This window comes from Lolium perenne, chromosome 4 (genome assembly GCF_019359855.2).
Source record: "Lolium perenne isolate Kyuss_39 chromosome 4, Kyuss_2.0, whole genome shotgun sequence".
NCBI classification, from domain to species: Eukaryota; Viridiplantae; Streptophyta; class Magnoliopsida; order Poales; family Poaceae; genus Lolium; species Lolium perenne.
In genome coordinates, this window is record NC_067247.2 from 384,206,168 (window position 1) to 384,227,111 (window position 20,944).

General features: G+C 43.9%; 1 long non-coding RNA gene across 1 annotated transcript; it reads left to right on the plus strand.

Moving 5' to 3' along the window:
- The first annotated feature begins 13,964 nt into the window (after positions 1-13,964).
- On the plus strand, positions 13,965-17,083 carry LOC139830737 (uncharacterized). Its single transcript, XR_011744132.1, has 3 exons — positions 13,965-14,300; positions 15,548-15,633; positions 16,847-17,083. It is a non-coding gene; the product is annotated as an uncharacterized lncRNA (long non-coding RNA).
- The last annotated feature ends 3,861 nt before the right edge of the window (positions 17,084-20,944 follow it).

The window sequence follows — 20,944 nt, forward strand, 5'->3', positions numbered from 1 at the left end:
AGTCAGAGAGCGGCTCGAAATAGGGCAAGATCTCGGTTGCAGAATATACCTGAGGCTGACAGAGAGAACTGATGACCCACAAGTATAGGGGGTGTATCATAGTATCTTCGATAAGTAAGAATGTCGATCCCAACGAGGAGCAGAAGGTGTTGACAAGCAGTTTCGATGAAGGATTCACTGTAAATGCTCACAGACAAGTATTCAGGGGGGTTTGATGTAACAGTTGAATAAAGTACGAGTATGTAAAGTGCGAGAGTAATAATTGCAGCGAGTGGCCCAATCCTTTTTAGCACAAAGGACAAGCCGGTTTGTTTACTTATAATGACCAAACGTTCTCGAGGACACACGGGATTTTAGTCTAGTGCTTTCGCTACATACGGCTAAATAATCTTCATTGTTGTGATAAGTGTTGTGTGGGTGAACCTATGCTAATGTACCGCCCTTCCTAGGACTAATACATACTTGTGATTATACCCCTTGCAAGCATCCGCAACTACAAGAAAGTAATTAAGAATTAAATCTAACCACAGCCTTAAACTCTGAGATCCTGCGATCCCTCCTGCATCGATATACCAACGGGGGTTTAGGTTTCTGTCACTCCGGCAACCCCGCAATTGGCAAACGAGTACAAGATGCATTCCCCTAGGCCCATAAATGGTGAAGTGTCATGTAGTCGACGTTCACATGACACCACTAGAAGAATAACACCACAACTTAAATATCACACCATTGAATATTACTCAACCATAGTTCACTACTAACATTTAGACTTCACCCATGTCCTCAAGAACTAAACGAACTACTCACAAGACATCATACGGAACATGATCAGAGGTGATATGATGATGAATAACAATCTGAACATAAACTTGGTTCAATGGTTTCACTCAATAGCATCAACAACAAGTAGAAATCGATACCGGCAGAGTTTCCCCTATCAAACAATCAAGATCAAACCCAAATTGCTACGGCGGTGACGGTGTCCAGCGGTGGAGACGGCGGTGATGATGGTGGAGATGATGATGATGGTGATGGAGATGATGTCCAGCTCGATGACGGTGACGATGGCGTCGATTTCCCCTCCCGGAGGGAATTTCCCCGGCGGATTCCTGCCCGCCGGAGAGCTCTTTTCTCTCTGGTGTTCTCCGCCCCGCAGAGGCGGCTGTAACTCTTCGCGAGGTACCCTCTGTGGCTTAGGTCTTCGGGACGAAGGGTTTGGCGAAGAAAAGGAGGCGAAAAGGGTCGTGGGCCCCCCAGACCATAGGCCGGCGCGGCCAGGGCCTCGGCCGCGCCGCCCTAGGGTGTGGGCCCACCCTGGCTGCTCCTGGCTCCTCCTTCTGGCTTCCTTCGTCATCTTGAAAAATAGGATTTTTGGTATAATTTCCTTCCAGAGTTGATCTTCCGAAATATTGCGTTCTGACGGTGCTTTTTCCAGCAGAATCCTGGCTCCGGTGTTCGATCCTCCAATAATGATGAAACATGCAAAATAGATGAAATAACATAAGTATTGTGTCCCAATATGAAATATATCAATGAATAACAGCAAATTATGATATAATATAGTGATGCAAATTGGACGTATCAACTCCCCCCAAACTTAGACTTCACTTGTCCCCAAGCGAAACTGAGCTCGATAGACATGACCACATGTTTATGGAGTGAAGAGTCGATAAATAAAATACGGACAAGAAGCATCATATTCATTCACACAGGATATTATAGTAAACAACCTCTTATAACTCATATTGAAACAAGTATAAGGTAATCACAAGTAAAGGTGCATGAGAAATCATGATTGGTGATGGCAAACTTCGTTCTTGGTCAGAGAACAATTAACAGATTATATTTATCTCATTGAGCAGCGCTCTCATGTTAGAGTTTATAAGGCACAACTTGCATACTCAATCGTAATGGTCTACTCATAATCATTGATAACTTGCAAAGCTATATTCATTCAAATAAAACTTGTACTAAACAAAGAAGAATAAAAGACATGATGTAGCAAATCACAATATAATGGTTTGATCACAACTACTCAAATGCTTGCTTGAGATGGAGGGAAATAGGTTTACTGACTCAACATAAAGTAAAAGACAGGCCCTTCGCAGAGGGAAGCAGGGATTAAATCATGTGCTAGAGCTTTTTCAATTTTTGCAATCATATAAAGAGAATAAAAGTAACATTTTGAGAGGTGTTTGTTGTTGTCAACGATCGGTAGCGGGTACTCTAACCCCTTGCCAGACAACCTCCTAAGAGCGGCTCCCATATTATTTTCATTTTGTGTGGCACTCCTTCCAACCTTTCTTTCACAAACCATGGCTAACCGAATCCTCGGGTGCCTGCCAACAATCTCATACCATGAAGGAGTGCCTTTTTATTTTAGCTTTATTATGATGATGACACTCCCCCCAACCTTTGCTTACACAAGCCATGGCTAACCGAATCCTTCGGGTGCCGTCCATCAATCACATACCATGGAGGAGTGTCTATTTAGTTTAATCAATTTGGGACTGGGAATCCCATTGCCAGCTCTTTTTGCAAAATTATTGGATAAGCGGGTGAAGCCACTAGTCCATTGGTGGAAGTTGCCCAACAAGATTGAAAGATAAAACACCACATACTTCCTCATGAGCTATGAAACATTGACACAAATAAGAGATACTAAGTTTTGAATTGTTTAAAGGTAGCACATGAAGTATTTACTTGGAATGGCAGAAAATACCATGTAGTAGGTAGGTATGGTGGACACAAATGGCATAGGTTTGGGTTAAGGTTTGGATGCACGAGAAGTATTCCCTCTCAGTACAGGTCTTTGGCTAGCAAGGTTAATTGGCAAGCATAAGAGTCGAGGGAAACAAACAAACATACATGTGATAGAAACAATCATGCATCTTCCTTGTAAGCACAAACAATTTTAACTTCAGAATAATAAGCTATGAGCTAACAAGAAAGACAATGAAACATCTACATGTATTTCTCTTTTTCTATTTAAACCTCAAAGTGTTGTTGCTATTGACCAATGCTATGTTTGCCAAAACCAAATAGATTTATTCAATGCTCCCAAAGTGATACCAATACTAACAACAAGGTGAATCATATAGTAGAGATTGCAAACTAAAATAAGATGTGCAATATGTAAATGATAAGACTTCTCATTAATATTCCATAACGATAACTCACACCAAGGGATACATAGATAACCAACTAAAGGAGAGACACTTCCAACTGCAACCCATCTTATATGATAACTTCCCTACTCATGATATGACACTACTTGACAATAAAAGTAAAAGGTAGTGATAATGTGATACCGCGGCACTCCCCCAAGCTTGGAACAAACCAAGGGGATGCCAATACCGATGATGAATTACTCCTTCGGTGATGGTGGTGATGAATTCCTGACAAGCTTCTCAATAAGCTCCTGAAGCTCGTCAATCCTGTATATGAGATTGCGAATCATCTCTGAATTGTGCTCGACGCGGTTAAAGAGTCTGTCTGATGGCGAGTCCCAGCTCTTGGAGTTATTTCCCCACTCTTCAGCCTCAGGCTCCTTCTCTCCTGCAGTGTTAGAGTGATCTATATCCCATTGGCTAGGCAATGCTGCCTTGGGAGTCCCTTCAATTTGATTATTGAAAATTAGATTGTGGAAGGGGTGATGAGTGCCTGATGGAGATGTTTTCGGAGCTAGGTAATGACGTGGGACTGCTCCTCCAGTGCGAATTCTTGCGCTCTTGTTTGCACAAAAAGGGTTGTCCACCACCTTGATGCTTGCGATGGTAGCACGCGGGCGTGCGCGCGAGTCTTCCTCCACCTCTTCTTCATCTTCTTCCTTGACGTCCTTGTCTTCCTCTTTCCACCCGAGATCTCGATCATCTTCATCCGGAAACTCCTTGCCCTTGTTCTTGGAGACCATGGTGCTTCTAAACCAAAAACAGATCCTGGCAGAAACAGCTCGAAACAAAACACGTCGAGAAAACGATATACGGACCTCCAGGGGTCCGGAGGATTATATAGCAAAATTTTTCTCGTCAAAAGGAAAGCACCAGATCGAACCAGAGTCGGAAAGGGGCGACGAGGCGGCCAAACCATAGGCCGGCGCGGGCCCAGGTCAGGCCGCGCCGCCCTATGGTGGCACCCCCTCGTGCGTCCTTTCCACTCCGTTTCGAACTCATAATTTCTCATATTTTCCAAAAACAGCAAAAATATAGTTCGGAAAGTAAATTGCGTACTTTTCATTACCAGTACTGTTACCTATTCGAAGTCGAGTTCTGGCGGACTGTCAATTTGCCCTTTGATGTAGGCCTCCGGTGTTTCCACTTGAATAATATCAACATCAACATTATAAGAATCACCCGAGATATAATGCTTGAGTCTTTGTCCATTCACCACTTGCGTAGCATTGCCTTGGAGAGAGCTAATTTTGATTGCTCCTGAACGATACACCTCCTCGACAACATATGGTCCTTCCCATTTCGAGAGTAATTTCCCTGCAAAGAATCTGAGACGAGACCGATACAATAGGACATCCCCAATATTAAATTCTCTTTTGATAATCCTCCTATCATGCCATTTTTTAACTTTCTCTTTAAAGAGTTTAGCATTTTCATATGCTTCACTTCTCCATTCATCTAGAGAACTCAATTGCAACAACCTCTTATCACCGGCAAGTTTAGGATCTTTATTTAATTCTCTAACAGCCCAATAAGCTTTGTGCTCTAGTTCTAGAGGTAAATGACAAGCTTTCCCATAAACCATTTTATAAGGTGACATTCCCATGGGATTTTTATAAGCAGTTCTATAAGCCCAAAGTGCATCCTTCAATTTACTAGCCCAATTCTTTCTAGTTTTATTAACGGTCTTTCCCAAAATAGATTTAATCTCTCTATTTGATAATTCTACTTGACCACTAGTTTGAGGATGATAAGCAGAAGCAATTCTATGATTAATACCATACTTAGCAAGAGTTTTTCTAAAACCTCCATGAATAAAATGAGAACCTCCATCAGTCATAATATATCTTGGTACTCCAAATCTAGGAAAAATAATATCTAAGAGCATTCTTAAAGAGGTCTCACCATCAGCACTTTTTGTAGGTATAGCTTCCACCCATTTAGTAACATAATCAACAGCAACAAGTATATGAGTGTTACCTTCCGAAGACGGAAAAGGTCCCATGAAGTCAAATCCCCAACAATCAAACGGTTCAATAACAAGAGTATAATTCATAGGCATTTCATTGCGTCTGGAGATATTACCAACCCTTTGGCATTCATCACAAGATAAAATAAACTTTCTCGCATCTTTGAAGAGAGTAGGCCAATAAAAACCTGATTGTAAAACCTTTTGCGCGGTTCTTTCTCCAGCGTGATGTCCTCCATAAGCACTACCATGACATTTACTCAATATTTCTTGTTGTTCATACTCAGGAACACATCTTCGCATAATACCATCCACTCCTTCTTTATATAAGTGTGGGTCATCCCAGAAATAATGCCTCAAGTCATAAAAGAATTTCCTCCTTTGCTGAGCTGAAAAGGTTGGAGGCAAGTACTTGGAAACAATAAAGTTAGCATAATCAGCATACCAAGGACTGTCTCGCGAGCTCACCTTTATTACAGCCAATTGTTCATTTGGAAAACTATCATTAACAGGAACAGGATCATAAGCAATATTTTCCAATCTAGACAAATTATCAAGCAACAGGATTATCAAGCACCTTTCCTATCTACAATATGTAGATCAAATTCTTGCAAAAGAAGTACCCATCTAATAAGCCTCGGCTTAGCATCTTTCTTTGTCATTAGGTATCTAATTGCAAAGCATGATCAGTATGAATAGTAACTTTTGAATCAACAATATAAGATCTAAATTTATCACAAGCAAAGACTACAGCTAATAATTCTTTTTCAGTTGTAGCATAATTTCTTTGAGCAGCATCAAGAGTTTTACTAGCATAATGAATAACATTCAGTTTTTTATCTACTCATTGTCCAAGAACAGCGCCTACAAAGAAAATCACTAGCATCACACATAATTTCAAAGGGTAAGTTCCAATCAGGGGGTTCAACTATAGGAGCAGTTGTTAAGGCTTTTTGAAGAGTTTCAAAAGCTTCCTTACAATCGTCATCAAAAACAAATGGTACATCTTTTTGAAGAAGATTAGTAAGAGGCTTTGAAATCTTGGAGAAATCTTTAATAAATCTCCTATAAAACCCAGCATGACCAAGAACACTACGAATACCTTTAACATCCCTCGGATAGGGCATCTTCTCAATTGCTTCAACTTTAGCTCTATCAACTTCAATACCTCTCTCAGAAATTTTATGTCCCAATACAATTCCTTCATTAACCATAAAGTGGCATTTCTCCCAATTAAGAACAAGGTTAGTTTCTTCACATCTCTGCCAAAACTTTATCAAGGTTTCGCAAGCAACTATCAAAAGAATTCCCATAGACGGAAAAATCATCCATGAATACCTCTACAATACTTTCACAAAAACCATGAAAAATAGCAGACATGCATCTTTGAAAAGTAGCAGGAGCATTACATAAACCAAAAGGCATGCATCTATAAGCATAAGTTCCATAGGGACAGGTAAAGGTGGTTTTCTCTTGATCTTTAGCTTTAACAGCAATTTGTGAAAACCCAGAATAACCATCAAGAAAGCAAAAATGAGTATTTTTAGACAATCTTTCTAGCATTTGATCAATAAATGGTAAAGGGTAATGATCTTTCTTAGTAACTTTATTAACTTTTCGAAAATCAATGCACATTCTATACCCTACAACTACTCTTTGAGGAATGAGCTCATCATTATCATTAGGCACAACAGTCATACCTCCTTTCTTGGGAACGCAATGCACAGGACTAACCCATCTACTATCAGCAATAGGATATATAATACCAGCTTCAAGAAGTCGTAATACCTCATTCCTTACCACTTCCTTCATCTTCGGAATTAGACGACGCTGAGGTTCAACAACAGGCTTTGCATCATCTTCCATATTAATAGCATGTTGGCATATAGACGGAGAAATCCCCTTCAAATCATCAAGAGTGTAGCCAATAGCGCCTCGATGCTTCTTCAATATTTCCAATAACCTTTCTTCCTCAATCTCTGAAAGCTTAGAACTAATAATAACAGGATATATTTTCTTATCATCAATATGAGCATATTTAAGATTATCAGGTAAAGGCTTTAAATCAAAAACAGGATCTTCCTTTGGTGGCGGTGTTGTACCCAAATCTTCCACCAGTAAATCATGCTTGAGAATAGGTTGGCGAAGAAAAATTTCCTCAAGCTCATCTCTTTCTTTCCTAAAAATTTCGCTCTCGCTATCCTCCAAATGTTGCTGCAAAGGATTATTAGGAACAAGAACAATAGATGCACATTGCTCCATTTTAAAATCATTACTAGGCAAATCAGCTTTATAAGGAGTTTTAGTAAATTTAGAGAAGTTAAACTCATAAGATTCACCAGCGAATTTAGTCAAAATTTTCTCTTTCTTGCAATCTATAATAGCTCCACAAGTATTTAGAAAAGGTCTACCAAAAATAATAGGACAATAATCACTAGCAGCAGAACCAAGTACCAAAAAGTCAGCAGGATATTTAATCTTACCGCATAAAACTTCCACATCTCGAACAATACCAATTGGAGAAATAGTTTCTCTATTAGCCAGCTGAATAACCACATCAATATCTTCAAGTTCACAAGAATCAATTTCGTGCATAATCTCCGTGTAAAGCTCATACGGAATAGCACTAACACTTGCACCAATATCACATAATCCATAATAACAATGATCACCAATTTTAACAGATATCATAGGAACACTAGCTTGTTTGGGTTTATTAGGATGTGAAACAATATTAGAAGCATCTTCACAGAAAATAATATGACCATCCTCCACATTTTCAGTCACAAGATCTTTAACTATTGCAACAAAGAGTTCAACTTTTATTTGTTCTTCAGGTTCTACAGGTTTCTTTTCACTTTTATGAACCGCACTATTTATAACAGAGTACTCCTTCATTTTAGCAGGGAAAGGAGTTTTTTCAATATAAACTTCAGGAATAACATGATCAGCAGTTTCAACTACAATGCATTTATTAATAGATGAATCAATTTTATCTTTATACGGTTCATGATACTTATCAAAATTCTTCTTTGGCAATTCATAATGAGAGGCAAAAGCTTTATAAAGATTTACAGCAACTTGAGAATCAAGACCATATATAGCACTCATATTACGAAATTTATCAGTATCCATAAAAGCTTCAATGCATTTATAATCATAAATTATACCTGATTCTCTATCCTTGTCGTTCTCCCATCCTTATGTATTTTCTTGGATCCGATCAAGAAGGTCCCTTTTAAACTCTTCTTTGTTGCGTGTAAATGATCCAGAACAAGAAGTATCCAGCAAGGTCTTGTCTTGAAAAGAAAGTCTTGCATAGAAATTATCAATAATAACATTACCAGGAAGCTCATGAATGGGGCATTTGAGCATTAAAGACTTCAATCTCCCCCAAGCTTGGGCGATGCTCTCTCCATCATGAGGCCAAAAATTATATATGCGATTCCGATCCTTATGAATTTCACTTGGAGGATAGAACTTAGAATAAAACCGGGGCACAATATCATTCCATTCAAGAGAATCCCCATTATCCGGTAATTTATACCAATGCGCCGCCTTACCGGACAGCGACAAAGAGAATAGTTTCTTCCTCACTTCATCCATAGCAATACCTGCACATTTGAATAACCCGCATAATTCATGCAAAAACAGTAAATGATCACCAGGATGGACAGTTCCATCCCCTTCATAGCGGTTATCCATAACACGTTCAATAATTTTCATAGGTATTTTATATGGTATCACTTCCTCACCTGGCGCCTCATCCACTACCGTTGCAGTAGTAGTAGATTTCCCAAATAGAAATTGAAGAGAAGATCTCTCCATAATGACTTATAGCAGCAGGCAGAAATAAAATCAGCACAACAGTAAAGGTTTTCCTTACCAATTCCACTTACCAATACCGCTTCACTCCCCGGCAACGGCGCCAGAAAATAGTCTTGATGACCCACAAGTATAGGGGGTGTATCGTAGTATCTTCGATAAGTAAGAATGTCGATCCCAACGAGGAGCAGAAGGTGTTGACAAGCAGTTTCGATGAAGGATTCACCGTAAATGCTCACGAGACAAGTATTCGGGGGTTTGATGTAACAGTTGAATAAAGTACGAGTATGTAAAGTGCGAGAGTAATAATTGCAGCGAGTGGCCCAATCCTTTTTAGCACAAAGGACAAGCCGGTTTGTTTACTTATAATGACCAAACGTTCTCGAGGACACACGGGATTTTAGTCTAGTGCTTTCGCTACATACGGCTAAATAATCTTCATTGTTGTGATAAGTGTTGTGTGGGTGAACCTATGCTAATGTACCGCCCTTCCTAGGACTAATACATACTTGTGATTATACCCCTTGCAAGCATCCGCAACTACAAGAAAGTAATTAAGAATTAAATCTAACCACAGCCTTAAACTCGAGATCCTGCGATCCCTCCCCGCATCGATATACCAACGGGGGTTTAGGTTTCTGTCACTCCGCAACCCCGCAATTGGCAAAGCAGTACAAGATGCATTCCCCTAGGCCCATAAATGGTGAAGTGTCATGTAGTCGACGTTCACATGACACCACTAGAAGAATAACACCACAACTTAAATATCACACCATTGAATATTACTCAACCATAGTTCACTACTAACATTTAGACTTCACCCATGTCCTCAAGAACTAAATGAACTACTCACAAGACATCATACGGAACATGATCAGAGGTGATATGATGATGAATAACAATCTGAACATAAACTTGGTTCAATGGTTTCACTCAATAGCATCAACAACAAGTAGAAATCGATACCGGGAGAGTTTCCCCTATCAAACAATCAAGATCAAACCCAAATTGCTACGGCGGTGACGGTGTCCAGCGGTGGAGACGGCGGTGATGATGGTGGAGATGATGATGATGGTGATGGAGATGATGTCCAGCTCGATGACGGTGACGATGGCGTCGATTTCCCCCTCCCGGAGGGAATTTCCCCGGCGGATTCCTGCCCGCCGGAGAGCTCTTTTCTCTCTGGTGTTCTCCGCCCCGCAGAGGCGGCTGTAACTCTTCGCGAGGTACCCTCTGTGGCTTAGGTCTTCGGGACGAAGGGTTTGGCGAAGAAAAGGAGGCGAAAAGGGTCGTGGGCCCCCCAGACCATAGGCTGGCGCGGCCAGGGCCTGGGCCGCGCCGCCCTAGGGTGTGGGCCCACCCTGGCTGCTCCTGGCTCCTCCTTCTGGCTTCCTTCGTCATCTTGAAAAATAGGATTTTTGGTATAATTTCCTTCCAGAGTTGATCTTCCGAAATATTGCGTTCTGACGGTGCTTTTTCCAGCAGAATCCTGGCTCCGGTGTTCGATCCTCCAATAATGATGAAACATGCAAAATAGATGAAATAACATAAGTATTGTGTCCCAATATGAAATATATCAATGAATAACAGCAAATTATGATATAAAATAGTGATGCAAATTGGACGTATCAAGAACCTAGTTCAAAACCTCGACATGTCCTTTATGTCGATTGGCACGAGGGGGAATATTATTCCCAAAACACCAGAAGCCGGATACATGGCGACACAAGCTTTCATCGTAGCATCCAGGCCACCTCCTGGAGATCCAAGAGAAGCGCTATATAACATGGCCATGGCAGGAGTTGGAGCCATGGGAACAACGTTCGCAAATACGCCTCCCGAAGGATCTGGAAGGCAAAATAGTCCACGACCTACTGCAGCGGTGCAAGATCCTGCGAGAACAAGTGGGGCAAGAGACACAGCGACGCAAGCAAGGGTGGACAGAGCGCGACAGGAAATAAGGGAACGTCGGCACTCACCAGAGGTTGATGAAGAAGATATGTGCGGGCTCCCGTGCTTTACGAGACGAGTCCGCAAAACTCGAGTTCCATCAGGGTTTAAGCTACCCGATAATTACAAAAAAATCGATGGCTTCCAAGATCCTGAGGATTGGCTAGTTGATTATCTCGAGATAGTAAAGCTGATGGGTGGAACTAGAGCAACAGCCATGCAGAGCATTCAAGTACACTTGAGTGGAGCCGCACGATCGTGGATAAAGAAGCCGTCTCCTGGGTCTATCGACAGCTGGAAAAGTTTCGAGGACATATTCGTGAAGAATTTCCGATCCACGTGCAAGAAACCTGCATCATTGGAGCAGTTGAGGGCTTGCAGGCAGAAATACGACGAATCAATGAGGACGTATATCCAGAGGTGGAACATCATCAAAAACTCAGCGGAAAATATATCTGACGAGAGAGCAATAGATGCATTTGTTGCTGGTATTAGGAGGAGGGACTTTGTCGAGGATTTGGGAAGAACCAACCCAAAGACAATAGCAGCACTCATGGAAATAGCAAATCGGTGGGCGGATGGAGAAGATGTTGTTCACAACAAACGGCACAGATCGCCCGAGGAGGACCGCAACCGAAACTTTCAAAATAGGCGACGATTCCCTCGACAGTTTTCAGATTATGATGCTCCCGGCCAAATATTGGCTGGATTTCGAGGAAACAGTGGAGGAAACAATCGTGATGATTATCAAAAAAGCAACGAGCAGCGTAGCGACTACAAGGACAGCTCCCGTCCCAATAGACAAAATAATGGTCCAAGGTTCCAGAGGCCATATATATCTCCCGAGGATATGATGAACGGACCATGTCAATTGCATTTTTATCTCGACAACAATGGGAAGAGGCAGTCGGGACATCTACAGAAGGATTGCCGGACTTTCCAGGCGTTGAACAGATATGCAGGGCACGCTAACGCGCAGGCAGCACATCGAAACCCTCAAGGGCCAAGGAGTGAGATCCACCTTCCACTCCCTCCCGCGATCACGGACGATAATCGACATCATCTACAAATAGCGGCGGCCCAAACCCACCTCCTTATATCGACACTAATGGTGCGGTCTCAATGATTCAGAAAAGCCAGGCCATCCAATAGAGCTCAGAAAGTAATTCCGCGACAAGTGTTCATGGCAGAAAAGATGCCTCCACCAACAATCGAGTACTTGAATTGGTCGGGACAAGACATTGGCTTCACCATAGCGGACCACCCGCAGCAAGTTCCTCGACCAGGGCAATCAGCACTGATTTTACCAGCAGTGATCGCAGGATTCGACGTTTCACGAGTATTCATTGATGGAGGCAGCAGTTTAAACCTTATGTACACGGATACATTGAGGAAAATGAACATATCCCTGGCGAACCTAAAACCAACTGACACACGTTTCCATGGTATCACACCAGACAAGCCGAGTTATCCGCTGGGGAAGATTAATCTCGATGTTCAGTTTGGAACCCGAGAGAATTACATGATAGAAAGGTTGGAGTTCGAAGTTGTGTATTTCCTGTCGCAGTATCACACTTTGTTGGGACGACCAGCCTATGCCAGGTTTATGGCGGTACCACACTACACATACCTGTTATGGAGACTCCCTGGACCTAAGGGACCAATTATAGTAAAGGGATTTCTATTTTCGTGCCCCTGGTTTGTTAGTTGTACTCAGTTTTCCCCAGTCCCTTAGTTTTTCCTCAGTTTTCCCCTCCTCTAGTTTGAAACACGCACAAGTGCTGGAACGGCCGGTAGCCGTCAGGTCAGAGGCCTTGACCGTTAGTCTGACCGGGTGGGGCCGAACAGGGGCAGCTCCTCCCTGACCGTCTCGTGCTGATGGGTAGGGTTAGGAGACACGTCGGAGCAGCCATCCATCTATCGCTGACGTGTGGGCCGTTTTATTTCATGATTTTATACGCGGTGCTGCCAATGACAAATGGGGCCGCTCTATAATGCTGCCGCAGCCAATGACCAGTGGGGTCGAATATTTTTCAGGAAAAGACATATATTGCCGCTCTGTGGGGCTGCCGTAGCCAATGACCAGTGGGGTCGTCTATTTATTTAGAGAAACTTATATTTTGCCGCTCTGTGGGGCCTCCGCAGCCAATGACCAGTGGGGTCGTATATTTTTCAGGAAAAGACATATATTGCCACTCTGTGGGGCTGCCACGGCCAATGACCAGTGGGGTCGTCTATTTATTTAGAGAAAATCATATATTGCCGCTCTGTGGGGCCTCCGCAGCCAATGACCAGTGGGGTCGTCTATTTTTCAGGAAAAGACACATATTTCCGCTCTGTGGGGCTGCCGCAGCCAATGACCAGTGGGGTCGTCTATTTATTTAGAGAGAAAAAAATCTTATATTGCCGCTCTGTGGGGCCTGCTGTAACGACCCCGGGTAGTACCCCTAATAGAATTGGTTGTTCTTTTTCTTTTACGCATTATCATGACATCATGCATCATCACATCCATGTTTTGCCAAATTAAATTATTTTATAATCCTACTTATTTTGTTTTCCTCTCATATGGTTCTATATAAAACCCTCCCTCGACCTTTTCTTATTTACGAAAACCCCAAACTAAATATTTATGTGTTTTTGGAAAGTTGTTTTATCTTAGCAATAAAGTTCTTGAAAACATTTGCAGCATTACCTCCGTTATCTTTCCCCTTTGCCTTCTATCTTGAACTCTTTCTTTATCTGTTTCTCCATATCTTTATATCTCCCTTTTATTCTTGCTATATTTGGCAAACTCTTTGGAAAATTGGTTGGACACGTTCTGGCCAATCTCCACGTTGGACTCTTTTCTTGCCTATGTCATTCCGTGGCCAATCCATCCTGGAGCCCAGCGCTGCCTCGATGCATGAAGCCCACCCCATGCAAGTCCACTCCCGAATCAGCCCACCAAAGTTTTCCTCCCGTCCATGGTCATCTTCAACCTGTACGGCACAAATCCTAGCGGTGCCACGTCTGGACCTGCTCGATGGGACGTCCGAGGATGTCCACCTCCATCCTATAAATTTCCCTTGCCCTGCCTGCAACCCTAGCTGCTGTTCCTCCTTCGCGCCGCCGCTCGCCAACCCTCTCCACCTCCTAAACAAAAACCCTACCGTTAGCCACCGCGCCGTCTACCTCGCCGCCCCGATGCCATGGACGCCGGCGACCTCACCTGAGCCCGGGAATCGCATCACCGTGCCACCGTCGTCCTCCTGAGCTACTTCACGGAACCGGAGACACCAAGCCTGCGCGTCTTCGTCCACGCCGTCCACGTCTACCCCCGGCCATCTCGTCGTCCTCGACGCCGGCAGCTCCTCCGCCGCTTCCTCCTCTTCAGCAGCCACCCCAGGGTGAGCTACCGCCCTCACCTCTCCCTTGCATGCCATGCATCGTTGAATCGATGAAGAGATCGAAGAGAACCGAGATCAAAAACGAGTTTTTGGAAACAGTAAAGGTTCCAGTTTTCTGTTTCGCGGTGCTGACTTTCGGTGTCGATCCTCGCCGACACAGGTCACCCCAGCACGCGTATCTGGTACCATTAGAAGCACGGCAACATCCTCTTTATAATGGATCTTGAATCACCCAAAACGGAGCAGTAACGACGACGCCATCTTCTTCCAAACTCGTCTCCAGAAACAGATGGTTTCCAGTTTTCAGTTTCGCAGTGTCGTCGTCCCGTTTTCCGGCGAGCTTCGCCGCTGTTTCTGTGCACCTTTTCCACCCAAACCACCTCCATTCGATTCACGGCACCACACTCTTGCTCAACCTCTTTTGTTTCGCTCAAAACAGTGCCCCGTTTCGTCTCGGCCACAGCTTTAAAATCCGTGCAGAAATGCATCTACAGGAAACCAGCATCTGTTCAGTTTTTCAGATTTCAGTGTCAAAATTCAGTTAACCAGATTCCATACCTTACCAGAGTTGCAACCTGAACCATAACAAATCCGTGAGCTAGCACCACTGGCTCGTCCCTCTCTTCCATATCCCGCCGGCCTAAGTTTTAATCCTGTGATCGCATGTTCAACCAAACTTTTTGCATCTTTCCATCCTTGAGCTGACGTGGCCGTGGAGCCCCACCTGTCACTGCCTCTGGCTAGTTCCCAGCCGGTGTAAAAGTTTCAGCACCATTCAATATTCAGTTTTCAGATTCTACACAATCAGATGGTTTTGCATTGTTTCATAATTGCACTTTTACAAATCCAAATCAAACAAACTTTATGTCCATTTTGATCAGAAAAACATAAGGAACATGAATATGCCATCCATATAATTGTTTGCATCTCGCATCATGTCCTCCCGTTGTAGTTTGCATCGCACATAATAATTAAACACGGAGTATTTGGGAATTGCCGGCTACGGTTCCTCGCTCCGATTAATATTGAAGTAGCGAACCCCTGCCATGTTGTGCCATGCTAATGACCACTTAACTTTGTCGGTAGGAAATGCAACTCCAACCCTAATGAGTTTGTCCGGGGTTCCAACTCCGATTAATATGGATAAGTTGCATTGCACTATATCTGCCATGTCATGCATATCATCTTGATCATGCTGGATCTTCTTTATCCATAGTAGTAAGACTTGCATGGGTTGTGTGTTTCAGCATTTGCTTCTTCCCGGATAGGATCACGAAGTGGTGTTGTGAGATACGACGAGTTCTCCGACAAGTTCTTCTGCAGCTTTCCACAGGCGAGCCCACCCCTTCACCTATTTTACTTTTACATGCTCTTTTGATCTATTGCTATCCTTGTGTTGCGATTCTGTTGTGTCACGTGTCCTATCCACCTGTTACCTATATGTCCGAGATACACTTCCTCGCCCTACCTATTGTTTGTTGTTTGCCGACTTAAGTAGTCGTAGGCGAGTTTAGGGTCTTGTTGATATCTCGAGATGTTCGGGATATCTTGTTGGGAGGTTATCACATGCTATATCTTTTGTTGGAGATAATCACACTTTATTTATTTGTTAACAACTAAAATTGTAAGCAGAGGCATCTGTGAGCCCCTTTGCGAAAGCATCGGAACTTTGACTTGCTAATGTCCCCTAGGACCCGAGTTCTTGTTATCTGTTCCGAGATTGAGCGCTCTACCCGTACGTGGGGGAATGGGACCCCCATCACCCACTACCTTTCCTCGAGTCTGTTTAATTGGGAGCCACAACCTTGGTTTTATTTGCCCATATGCACGATGCACGATTTACTTCCTGTTGCCTTCGGGTGTTTATTTACATCTTTGTACTCATAACGCGGGACTCCTTATCCTTGGCCGGTCGTTAGTGCCCGCCTTGGAAGCCGTCGCAAACCTCTGGGTCCGTATCGGAGTACGGCCGAACTTCGTCACGGGTAGCTTAGTTGGGTGGCTCCCATTAAACTTTCTCTTGCATTGGGAACGGTCTTGTTGTGAGACTCCACCTGTAGTAAGTGGGTTCGAGCATGCGTATGGTTACATTTGGGCAACCCCTGCAGGGTGTACATCTTATCGATAAGCCGTGTCCGCGGTTATGGACGACTTGGAATTGTATAGCTTGATCATAGAACAACTTACACCTTATTTCCTGTTGTTAATAATTTGCTAATAAAACTCTTTCAAAAGTGTGTGTGCCTTTGCAATACCTCTTGGCGAAGGGGGATCGCATTGGCTGGGTTATGTTTGTGTAGTATTTATACATTTACCTTGTGCGCTCTCTTATCTTCTCTGAGTAGACGGATGTTGTAGCGTGTCTCTATTGGATAGTAGCTTTGCTGCCGCTAAACTCCACATATAGCCGGGTGAAGTTTATACCGCCCACCAGCGAGCATAGCTGGTCTTGTCTCGCAAGTACGTGCCAATGGTACTTACCCTCGCCTTCCTTTCTTTTTGTCTCCTCCCCCTTCTGTCGGCAACCGATGGCCCGACTTTGACAGGTACGAGATGACGACGTTAGCAAGGTTACCCTTCCGGCTTGGCCTGGGCAGGGTTATGGACGCCACTGGTTATCTTCAGGACTCTTAGTCCAATTTGTATCTTGTCCGTACTCGGACGCATTTGATCTTCTGTATGATTTGGATCTTTGTATGTATCTATTTGTATCTTGACTCGTTGGAGTCGTTGTTGTAATATATGTATCTTGTGGGCTCTATTGTAATCTTGTTGTAATGTTACCGCTCGTGTTAATTCCTCTGGCATCACGTGTGTGATTCTTCGCGCACGTCGTGTCGGAGGGCGTCTCTGAATCGATATCATGCGGATTTCGGCGGGTTCGCTGGGATCCTCATGGTACCGGTTCCGGGGCGTCACACCTACGCAGCCAATGACCAGTGGGGTCGTATATTTTTCAGGAAACTCACATATTGCCGCTCTGATATATGTCTTTAGAGAATATCATAGAGAGAAGCAACAAGTTCGCTAATTAATTATTCTTAAGCTAGACCGGAGAACCGGCTGGCGCTCGTTCCCCACCGTCGGACGGAGCAGCCATCGCCGGCGCCTCGTCGCGCCACCGGCTCTGTCCCCCGGCGGCGTCGGACGGACTGCGGCGCTGCACGTCAACCACGGCTCCAGCACTTGTTTCGTCCGCACGCATTGTACCCACCGCAGGAAAGTCCACCGCAAGCAGATCCGCCGCCCACGACGACCGGGATTTGTTCCGCGCACCAATTGGTATAGCTTGGTAAGACCTCCGCTTCTGCCTCCCCCACCCCCTAATCGATCCGGTTCCCGTAATTTATTGGAGTTTGCAGGTACGAAATAGTCCTCAATGTCTGGTCGTAGCGGGTACACCGGCGAGGGTGGGGATTCGATCATGTCATGGCCACGTTCTACTTCTCCTACCTCGTCGGAAGTGCAGGTATCTAGCTTCAGCTCTCTGTACTACCGTTGAAAGTTCCGCCATGGCCTGTTGGAGTGATTTCAGTTGTTCTTTTTTCCATTATTGTTACAGTTAGCCAGGCAAGCCGATGATCCATGGTACATTGCATACCAAGATGAATCAACTCAGTGGTGTAGCCAGAGGATGGATTTGGAGGAGAAGGTGGCCAATTTAGGTGATGAATTGGCCCGTAAAAACCTGATGATATTCGAGCTGAAGCGTATTGTGGAGGAAGAAAAGAAGAATTCAGAGCTTATTCGCAAGGAGAAGTTGAGAGTTGAGACAGATCTTGCCGTATTTGATCAAGTGGTAGAAAATCTAGAACATGAACTTAAAGTGATGGGAGAGGAGAAAAGTAGATTCATCTGTGCAGTTTTATTAGGTGCCATCCCTATCCTAGCAGTTATGTGATTCTGGTAGACGATTTAGTATAGAATTGTTATTCAGTAGATGGCTCTAAGCACTGTATTTTGGCGTACAATTTCCTACTTGTGCTAAGTAATGCGCACGATAATTTTAGCATGCATGAACATTTTATAAAAGTGAAGGGATCCCAAAAGTGAAAGCATGTACCAGCCTCTGGATCAAATACATATCAATATCTTCCCAATCAAGTTCGGATAGAATTCAAATCATACATACGGATGTACATGGACACATCAAGAACGTGGAGAAGCTTTTTTTTTGAGACGGAGGTAGTAGTTCGAACAATTTTATCCCAATTGGAAATTGAAAAATACAAATTTATCATAATTTATCCCAATTTGCGGCGTCGAACACGGCCGCGCAGCGATGGGCAAGAAAGGCCGGGACGACGGGCGGTTGAGGGGTGGTCATCTGCGCCATCCGCCGTTGAAGCGATGTTATCGGCGATGGCTTCAATGTTCGTGGCATTGATGACCAGTGTCGGAACCGCCGCTGTCTTGGTGTACTTCATCAGCGACGGATCTGCGGAGGGCTGGATCGGCGGCTTTGCAGCGCGGTTGTAGACGATGGCTTCAATCGTCTTGGCATCGATTCGCATTCTCGGCACCAGAAGTGAGACATCAACAGGCTCCGACATTGAAGGTTGGGTCTGCGCCGTCGAAGCGATGTTGTAGGCGATGGCTTCAATGTTCGTGGCATCGATGACCACTGTCGGCACGGCCGCCGTCTTGGTGTTCTTCATCATTCAACAGATCTGAGAAGAGAAATGAAAGTGAGACAGAGAGAGACATTTCAACTATTTCTGACGGTTAGATCCTCACCGGCACTCTTAGATCCACGGCGCACGCACGGTTAGATCCGCGCCGCCGCACACACGGTTAGATCCGCGCCGCCGCACGCACGGTTAGATCCGCGCCGCCTCACGCCGCCGCACGCACGGTTAGATGCGCGCCGCCGCGACCGCCGGAGTAAGAGAGGAAATACGAGAGAGGAAGATGCGACTGGAATATGCGACTGCCAGGGTTGGTAGGTATGTGCTCTGCTCTTGTCTCCGTATGCGTCCATCGTGGTAGAGAGAGATATACTGGCCGTCCGATCATAAATGATCGAACGGTGCAAGCGTTCGTTGAGCTTTCAACCAACCAAGATCCGTGTGACATACATCTCGACCAATCAGAGATCAGCCAGTGAGTACAAGTTAGGAAAACTGAGTACAACTAAGAGGGGAAAAGTGAGGAAATGTTTATCAGAAGGGCAAAACTGAGTACGAGTGAGTAAAACAAGTGGGCCCGGAGGGGGAAAACTGAGTAACACTAAGTAAAACAGGGGCACCCAAATAATAAAGGGACTAAGGGAAATTGAAGCTTTTGGCATAAAAATTGTAAAATTATGTTATTTGAACAATATATTACATTTTGGCCGACTAGATATTATTTGCAATTCAAAGATACACAAGTGTGACGAATTTGGACTCATTTGGACAAAGTTTGTAAGCATAGTGGGTATTTGGGAGGTGTATTGAGCAGAAAGCCCTGCATCTTCATATGTAGTAGCTCATGGACTAGGAAGTGGTTTTGAAGCTTTTGGCATAAAAACTTCATATCTCTATATTTCCTTTTCCATTATTATTTCTCTAGGTTGTAGGTAACATAACAAGGCTCCATGGGAAGGTTCCACCATGTTTTGAATTATTTTGAATTGAACCCTAAAACCCTAAAACCCTAAAACCCTAAAACCCTAAACCCTAGAGAAAATGATAAATGTGGCTTAAATGTGGCATACAAATTGTTCATACAAATTCAAATTGTTGAACACAAAGGCATCCCCAATACAAATTGTTCATACAAATTCAAATTGTTCATAGAAATTCAAATTGTTCAACACAAAGGCATCCCCAATACAAAGGGAACCCCAATACAAATTGTTCAACAAAAAGGGATCCCCAATACAAAGGGAACCCCAATACAAATTGTTCATACAAATTCAAATTAGTTGTTCAGAATAAAATCTTTCTCTTGCTCCTGGTGTGACTCGCCGGGGCCACCACCTTACTCCGGGTAACCCTACCAGGGATATTAACGGTGTCTACCTTCCTTTTGCCCTCTTTCTTGTTCTTCTTCTTCTGCGAAGCTTGTGCTTTTTCTTCTGCCATGTACTCTGCGAAGTTAGCATCTATCAGGGCCTTACTACTTTCGAGGCAATCTCGATTATACTGTTCCCTCTCCTCTGGACTCATCGGTTGAAGCCATTCTACATCCATCTTTTCCCTCTGCTCTCGATCCATCGGTTCAAGCAGTTCTACATCCATCTGTTCCCTCTGCTCTCGATCCATCGGTTCAATCTCCTCATGTTCAATTGCTGCTTCAATCTCCTCTGCATTTGCTGCTTCAATCTCCTCATGTTGAACTGCTGCTTCAATCTCAAGTTGAATTGTTGCTTCATTCTCCTCTGCATTTGCTGCTCCCGCCTGATCTTCCATTCCAAAAGCTGGGTCAACTGCATTTTTAAAAAGCCTAGCAATGTGTCCAGGGATTCCACAATGTTTGCACTTACGTTTTCGAATCGGTGCACCACCCTCTGCACTAGCTCTGATCCTATTCTTCCTCGGCCTACCTGCCGGTCTAGTCAATACTGGAGAGTACAGTTTGAAGCCTGGATCGACTTTCATCCATTGGTCTTTTCCCAACAAGGTAGGAACATTCATAGCATATGCAGCCCTAAATTTGGC